This window comes from Tachyglossus aculeatus, chromosome 2, assembly GCF_015852505.1.
Source record: "Tachyglossus aculeatus isolate mTacAcu1 chromosome 2, mTacAcu1.pri, whole genome shotgun sequence".
Lineage (NCBI taxonomy): Eukaryota > Metazoa > Chordata > Mammalia > Monotremata > Tachyglossidae > Tachyglossus > Tachyglossus aculeatus.
This window is the reverse complement of record NC_052067.1, coordinates 16,893,478-16,901,954: the sequence shown is the minus strand read 5'-3', so window position 1 is coordinate 16,901,954 and position 8,477 is coordinate 16,893,478.

Here is an 8,477-nt window from a genome sequence, read left to right as displayed (position 1 = left end):
CCCTAATGTTTAAGAGGGTGCCGTCTGATGAGACGGCACCCTCTCCCCCTTCCTCTCCCCCTTCCTTCCTCTCCCCCTTGTCCCCCTCTCCATCCCCCCATCTTACCTCCTTCCCTTGCCCACAGCACCTGTATATATGTATATATGTTTGTACATATTTATTACTCTATTTATTTATTTATTTATTTTACTTGGGCATATCTATCCTATTTATTTTATTTTGTTAGTATGTTTGGTTTTGTTCTCTGTCTCCCCCTTTTAGACTGTGAGCCCACTGTTGGGTAGGGACTGTCTCTATATGTTACCGATTTGTACTTCCCAAGCGCTTAGTACAGTGCTCTGCACATAGTAAGCGCTCAATAAATACGATTGATGATGATGATGATGATGATGATGAGAAGCAGCCTAGTCTAGTGGAAGGAAAAGGGGCCTGGGAGCTGGAGGACCTGCATTCCAGTCCTGACTCTGACACTCGTCTGCTGTGTGACCGTGGGCAAGTCACTCCACTTCTCTGTGCCTCAGTTACCTCATCTGTAAAATGAGGATTAAGACTGTGAGCTCCGTGTGGGACAAGCTAATCTGGTTAGGCAGAGTCCCTGTCCCACATGGGGCTCACAGTCTTCATCTCCACTTTACAGATGAGGTAAATGAAGCACAGAGAAGTGAAGTGACTTGCCCAAGGTCATAGAGCAGACAAGTGATGGAGCAGGGATTAAAACCGAGATCCTCCTGACTCCCAAGCCATGCTCCTCCCACTAGGTTTTCCTAGAGAAGCAGTGTGGCTCAGTGGAAAGAGCACAGGCTTGGGAGTCAGAGGTCATGGGTTCAAATCCTGACTCTGCTGCTTGTCAGCGGTGTGACTTTGGGCAAGTCACTTCACCTCTTTGTGCCTCAGTTCCCTCATCTGTAAAATGGGGATTAAGATTGTGAGCCCCACATGGGACAACCTGATCACCTTGTATCCTCCCCAGTGCTTAGAACAGTGTTTTGCACATAATAAGCACATAACAAATACCAAAATTATTAATATTATTACTTAGTATGTGATCTGCATTTTACAAATAAAAATGGTAGTTATTGTAATAATAATAACAATGTTGGTATTTGTTAAGCACCAACTATGTGCCAAGCACTGTTCTAAGAACTGGGGTAGATACAAGGTAATCAGGTTGTCCCACATGGGGCTCACGGTCTTCATCCCCATTTTACAGATGAGGTAACTGAGGCACAGAGAAGTTAAGTGACTCACCCAAGGTCACGTAGCCGACACGTGGCAGAGCTGGGATTAGAACCCACGACCTCTGGCTCTCAAGCCCGTGCTCTTTTCATTAAGCCAAGCTGCTGCTCCGCGTAATCAATGCAATTTGAAAGTAAGCTATATCCAATAGCCTCAGGAGGTTAAGAGTGCATCTTGGAGGTGCAGAACCTCCAATAGTTGCCCATCCGCCTCCATATCAAACAGAAACTCCTTACCATTGGCTTTAAAGCACTCAATCGCCTTGCCACCCCCTACCTTATCAATCAATCACTCGTATTTATTGAGCGCTTACTGTGTGCAGAGCACTGTACTAAGCGCTTGGGAAGTACAAGTTGGCAACATATAGAGACAGTCCCTATGACAGTCCAGCCCGTATGCCTTTCTCCTCCAGTGTCAATCTACTCACCGTGCCTCCATCTCGTCTATCTCGGCACCGATCTCTCGCCCACCTCCTGCCTCTGACCTGGAATGCCCCCCCTCCTCAGTCATTCATTCAATCGTATTTATTGAGCGCTTACTGTGTGCAGAGCACTGTACTAAGCGCTTGGGAAGTACAAGTTGGCAACATATGGAGACGATCCCTACCCAACAGTTGGCTCACAGTCCTCATAGCTGACAGACAATGACTCTCCCCACACTTCAAAGCCTTATTGAAGGCATATCTCCTCCAAGAGACCTTCACCCAGAGGCCCTCATTTCCTCTTCTCCCACTCCCTTCTGAGTTACTCTTGTTCTCGGATATACATCCCTCATTCACCCCTCCCTCAGCCCCGCAGGACCTATGTACATATGCGTAATTTCTTTATTTAAATTAATGTCTGTCTCCCACTCTAGGCTGTAAGATTGTTTTGGGCAGGGAGCCTGTCTTCCAGTTCCATTATATTGTCCTCTCCCAGGTGCTTAGTACAGAGCTCTGCCCACAGAAGGTGCTCAACAAATGACTGTACTTTCCAAGCGCTTAGTACAGTGCTCTGCACACAGTAAGCGCTCAATAAATATGACTGATTGATTGATTGACTGATTGATTGATTGTTGAGGTACTTTTGATTATAATAATAATAATAATGATGATGGTGGTGGTATTTAAGCACTTAGTAGGTGCCAAGCACTGTTCTAAGCACTGTAGTAGATAAATCAGGTCATCCCATGTGGGGCTCACAGTCTTAATCCCCATTTTACAGATGAGGGAACTGAGGCCCAGAGAAGTTAAATGGCTTGCCCAAGGTCACACAGCAGACAAGTGGCGGAGGCGGGATTAGAACCCACATCCTCTGACTCCCAAGCCCATGTTCTTGCCACTAAAGCCACGCTGCTTTTTCTGCATTTCTAGTGTACATAGTATATTTGTATTTATGAAATATTGGAGTTGGTTTCATCTAAGATGTTGTCTCTGAAAGCTTGGATTGGCTTGGAAGTGGTTCTGAGTGGTGTGATCGGCTGAGATGGCTGAGATTTGGGAAGTGTACTGTATCAGCCTCCTCTCTGATCTCCCATCCTCCTGTCTCTCCCCACTTCAATCTATACTTCACCCTGCTGCCCGGATCATCTTTGTGCAGAAACGCTCTGGGCATGTTAGTCCGCTCCTCAAAAATCTCCAGTGGCTACCAATCAACCTACGTATCAGGCAAAAACTCCTCACTCTCGGCTTCAAGGCTGTCCATCACCTCGCCCCCTCCTACCTCACCTCCCTTCTCTCCTTCTGCAGCGCAGCCTGCACCCTCCGCTCCTCTGCCGCTAACCTCCTCACTGGGCCTCGTTCTCGCCTGTCCCACCGTCGACCCCCAGCCCACGTCCTCCCCCTGGCCTGGAATGCCCTCCTTCCTCACATCCACCAAGCTAGCTCTCTTCCTCCCTTCAAAGCCCTACTGAGAGCTCACCTCCTCCAGGAGGCCTTCCCACACTGATCCCCCTCCTTCCTCTCCCCATCTTCCCCCTCCCCATCCCCCCACCTTACCTCCTTCCCCTCCCCACAGCACCTGTATATATGTTTGTACATATTTATTACTCTATTTATTTTACTTGTACATATTTACTATCCTATTTATTTTATTTTGTTAATATGTTTTGTTTTGTTCTCTGTACCCTCCTTCTAGACTGTGAGCCCGCTGTACGGTAGGGACCATCTCTATATGTTGCCAACTTGCACTTCCCAAGCGCTTAGTACAGTGCTCTGCACACAGTAAGCACTTAATAAATATGATTGAATGAATGAGTGAAGTGTGCTTTGTGCTATGTCAACCTTTGTATGTTTCTGAAAACGAAAAGTTTCATGTGGCATGATAGGGATGAGTGTAAATGGTGATCCATTTACGGGCACAGGTATGAAATAAACAGCGATTGTGTTTGCCTAAAAAATGGCTTTGGGAACCCCACACACAGTCAATCAATCATATTTATTGAGTGCTTACTGTATGGTGAGCCATTTATGGGCATAATACAAATTGAACACTGATCTTGTTGGCCAAAAAAAATGGCTTTGGGAACTCTGCTCACGATTAATCAATCGATCGATCATATTTATTGAGCGCTTACTGTGTACAGAGCACCATACTAAGCACATGAAAGAGTACAGTATAGCAATATAACAGAAACACGACATCTGAATCGGCCAGTGAAAATGCAGCTATGACTGTGTAAATTCCTTGTCTTTTGAATGCATGGAAATCTACCTCACTTTTTGAACTACTGCTCTGTAGAGATTGTAATCAAGCCCTATATCCCTCTCGTCTCACAAAGCATGATACATTGCAAAAGTAGCAGTTATTGTTTGGAATAGGAATTAAATCTCCTCTAGTAAGCTTAGATTCTGTAGCAAGAGAGTTAGCTATGCTGAGGTCCGCAATTTAATTGTAGAGTTGAGACAGGGCAACATATGCCCATATTCACGAACGTTGTAATTATCAGTGCAGGAATTTCTGCGGTTATATTACACATTTAGCTCACCCAGTTCTCTGTGAATATGCACATGCTGTCCATATGTGGTCTCAAAAGGTCTGTTGCTTTCAGTCTGACCATGCAATCAAAAGTGCAAGAACATTTTCGAGTACGCGAAGCCAAATATCATCTCACGTTGCAATTTCAGAGCATGTAAACGTGTCTCTGTAACTTCCATGGCTCATACCATTACAGTGTCCATGGGGAAGGCTAGAAGATGATCTCAGATCTCCTTCACACGCCGCTGTAAAACGAGGAAAAATAAATATTAATGTCCAAACTTCGTCGGTCGCCTGTCGACACTGACAGTTGAGGGGGACCACAGGTACAAAAAGAACAAACAAAAATTAAGTAAAGCCAGGTCCTACTTTGAAACAGGACACCGTGCTGTATCTTTAACCCACTGTTGTATTTAGGACTGTAACCACGTAACTCATGGGAAGAGTTGGATGTTGTTTGCTTTGGATAAAACGGGTTAATCTTTGTTTACAGTATAAAAATTGGTGCAATAGGAAGACACGCGTATCTGATATTGAAAAAAAGTATGTTGAAGCCTAAATTCACGGAGAGAGTGTGAAAGAACAGTTTATCTCAATGAAAATATTTCCTTTGGAAGAGTGGCAAGGTCACTGCCACTAAATGTTACTGCATGTACACTACCTGTCTAAGGACTATGGCAAGTGGGGTAAGTTCCCTGAGAAAATTTCCTAGGATTTTTCCAGGGATCCACTGCTACCTGTTGGTGCCATTTCTCCTTGCTCTTCATCCTCAGTTAGAGGGGGCTTGGGTCTGGGTCTGAGCCTGAGGCCCAGGCCTTGGCTTGGTCCATTGATCTGGCTGGGACAGTCAAGATTTTAAGTGCTAAGTACAGTGCTCTGCACATAGTAAGCGCTCAATAAATACGATTGATGATGATGGACCAGGCCCTCAGGCCTTGATTTGCCATAGTCATGTGGATACAGCACGGGTCTGGGAGTAAGAAGTACCTGGGTTCTAAACCCAGCTTCACCACTTGTCTGCTGTGTGACCTTGGGCAAGTCACTTTATTTCTCTGGGCCTCAGTTTCCTCATCTGGAAAATGGGGATTAAGACGGTGAGCCCCACGAGGGACGTGGGCTGTGTCCAACACAATTTGCTTGTATCTACCCCAGCATTTAATATAATGCCTGGCACATAGCGGGCATCTAGACTGTGAGCCCGTTGTCGGGTAGGGACCATCTCAATATGTTGCCAACTTGTGCTTCCAAGTGCTTAGTACAGTGCTCTGCACACAGTAAGCGCTCAATAAATACGATTGATGATCTAGACTGTGAGCCCGTTGTTGGGTAGGGACCATCTCAATATGTTGCCAACTTGCACTTCCAAGTGCTTAGTACAGTGCTCTGCACACAGTAAGCGCTCAATAAATGCAACTGAATGAATGAATAGCAAGTGCTTAACAAATGCCATTAAAAAAAATGGAGTCCATTAAGGGAACAAAACTGGGGACACTTTGCCAATAATTTACTTGGGAATCAAAGCGGGCTTTTCATTTTCATTCATTTATTCAATGGTATTTATTGAGCACTGACTGCTTACTGAGAACCGTACTAGGTGATTTCCCCTCTCAGGGTCGCAACTGGAGCGTTTTCAGTACTCTACCAGTCTTAACAATGCCGGGAAAGTCAAGCAGAAGCTTTCCCATTCCTAGCTTGGGCAGTGGCTAGCGAGTGGCAGGCAATCCGCTACAAGTCAGAACTCACCCGTGCTGGGCAACAGCGGCAAGGGAGAGAATCGAGGGCGGAGACTCAAGTTTACCACGCGGAAGGAGGCAATGGTAAACGACTTCCGTATTTTTACCGAGAAAACGCTACCAAAACGATTGCAGGTGAAGGTGGGGCGTTCTGGGAGAGATGCGTCTGTGGTGTCGCTATGGGTCGGAGACGACTCGACGACATAAAGGCAAGACTAGGCGACTGGGATAGAGTAATACAGAGCTGGTAGACACGTTCCCTGCCCAGTCGAGAGGGACTTCAATATTTGAAATTGGCGTGTTGATTTTATCCCACTCTGAAGTAATCATGTCAGGAACAGGCAATTTTTGCCCTCTAAGATGGAATTCAGCTCCCAGAAAGATACACTTATTTTATTTTGTTAGTATGTTTGGTTTTGTTCTCTGTCTCCCCCTTTTAGACTGTGAGCCCACTGTTGGGTAGGGACTGTCTCTATATGTTGCCAATTTGTACTTCCCAAGCGCTTAGTACAGTGCTCTGCACATAGTAAGCGCTCAATAAATATGATTGATGATGATGATGATGATACACTTCAGAGCTTTGGAGAGGAGGAGGCAGGCAGGGCGTAAGGTGCTTTGGGCTAAGGATCAATTAGCTGGGCTTGTTACTGCTACGCAGCCAAACCAGCAACATTCCAGATTTCCTTTCCTGTATTCTCTTCTCCACTTGATGAGTAATTAAAAAAAATTGGCTTAGTTTAAACTACTCTATGTCAGATACAGAAAAAGTGCAGGATAAGGGTATCAAGATCCCTCTACATGGTTTGTCATTCCGCTGACAAAAGCATTTGACATTTTTTTAACACTATTTGTTAAGTGTGCCAGGCACTGTACTACACGCTAGGATAGATCATCATCATCATCAATCGTATTTATTGAGCGCTTACTGTGTGCAGAGCACTGTACTAAGCGCTTGGGAAGTACAAGTTGGCAACATATAGAGACAGTCCCTACCTAGATGCAAGGTATTCAGGTTGGACACAGTCCCCGTCCCACATAGGGCTCACAATCTTAACCCTCGTTTTAGAGATGAGGTAACTGGGGCCCAGAGAAGTGAAGTGACTTGCCCAAGGTCACACAGCAGACAAGTGGAGGAGCCGGGATAAGAACCCAGGTACTTCTGTCTCCCAGGCCCATGATCCATCCACTTCACTAAGAGCTCTAAATTCTGGAAATTGCTTAGGAAATTTGGCTGTCCTGAAAATTTCATTAACATTCTGAGACTACTTCATCACTATAAGACTGGCCACGTTGGATCAGTTCCCTATCGCCAGAGGAATGAAACAGTAATGTAGAGTGGGCCTGGGCCTGTTCAATTTATTCTATGCAACCATGGGGGATTCAGTCATTCAATCATATTTATTGAGCGCTTACTGTGTGCAAAGTACTATACTAAGTGCTTGGGAGAGTACAATACAACAAAGACAAAAACAAAAATGAAGCTATGAAGTCTAGACTGTGAGCCCGTTGTTGGGTAGGGACCATCTCTATATGTTGCCGACTTGTACGTCCCAAGCGCTTAGTACAGTGCTCCGCACACAGTAAGCGCTCAATAAATATGATTGAATGAAAGAATGAATGAACAGAAAAAGTACCCTGGGAGCCAGAGGACCTGTGTCCAAATCCCAGTTCACCTTTGGCCTTCTGTGTGACCTTAGGCAAGTCACTTCTCTGGGCCTCAGTTTCCTCAACTGTAAAATGGGGATTCAATACTTGTTCTCCCTCTTACTTTCATTCATGCATTCATTCAATCGTATGTATTGAGTGCTTACTGTGTGCAGAGTGCTGAACTAAGCATGTAGGAGAGTACAGTATAACAATAAGGAGACACATTCCCTGCCCACCATAAGCGTACAGTCTAGAAGGGCTCACGGTCTACTTTATAAGCAGTGTGGGTACAAATTCCAGCTCTGCCACTTATCAGCTGTTTGACTACATATCTATTCTATTTATTTTATTCTATTCTATTTATTCTATTTATTTTATTTTGTTAGTATGTTTGGTTTTGTTCTCTGTCTCCGCCTTTTAGACTGTGAGCCCACTGTTGGGTAGGGACTGTCTCTATATGTTGCCAACTTGTACTTCCCAAGCGCTTAGTACAGTGCTCTGCACACAGTAAGCACTCAATAAATACGATTGATTGATTGATTGATTGATTTGGGCAAGTCATTTCTCTGTGCCTCAGTTACCTCTTCTATAAAATGGGAATTAAGACTGTGAGCCCCATGTGGGACAACCTGATTGCCTTGTATCTACCCCAGTGCTTAGAACAGTGCTTGGCAGATAGTAAGCGCTTAACAAATACCATTATCATTATTATTATTACTTGACTGTGAGCCCCATGTGGGACAGGGACTGTGTCTCACCTGATTAACTTGCATCTATCCCAGCGCTTAGAACAGTGTTTGACACAGAGTAAGCACCATTATTTAATGGTACTTTTAGTGGTATTAGTTAAGTGCTTACTCTGTATCCAGCACTGTTCTAAGTATTAAAGGATTAAATGCCATTTTA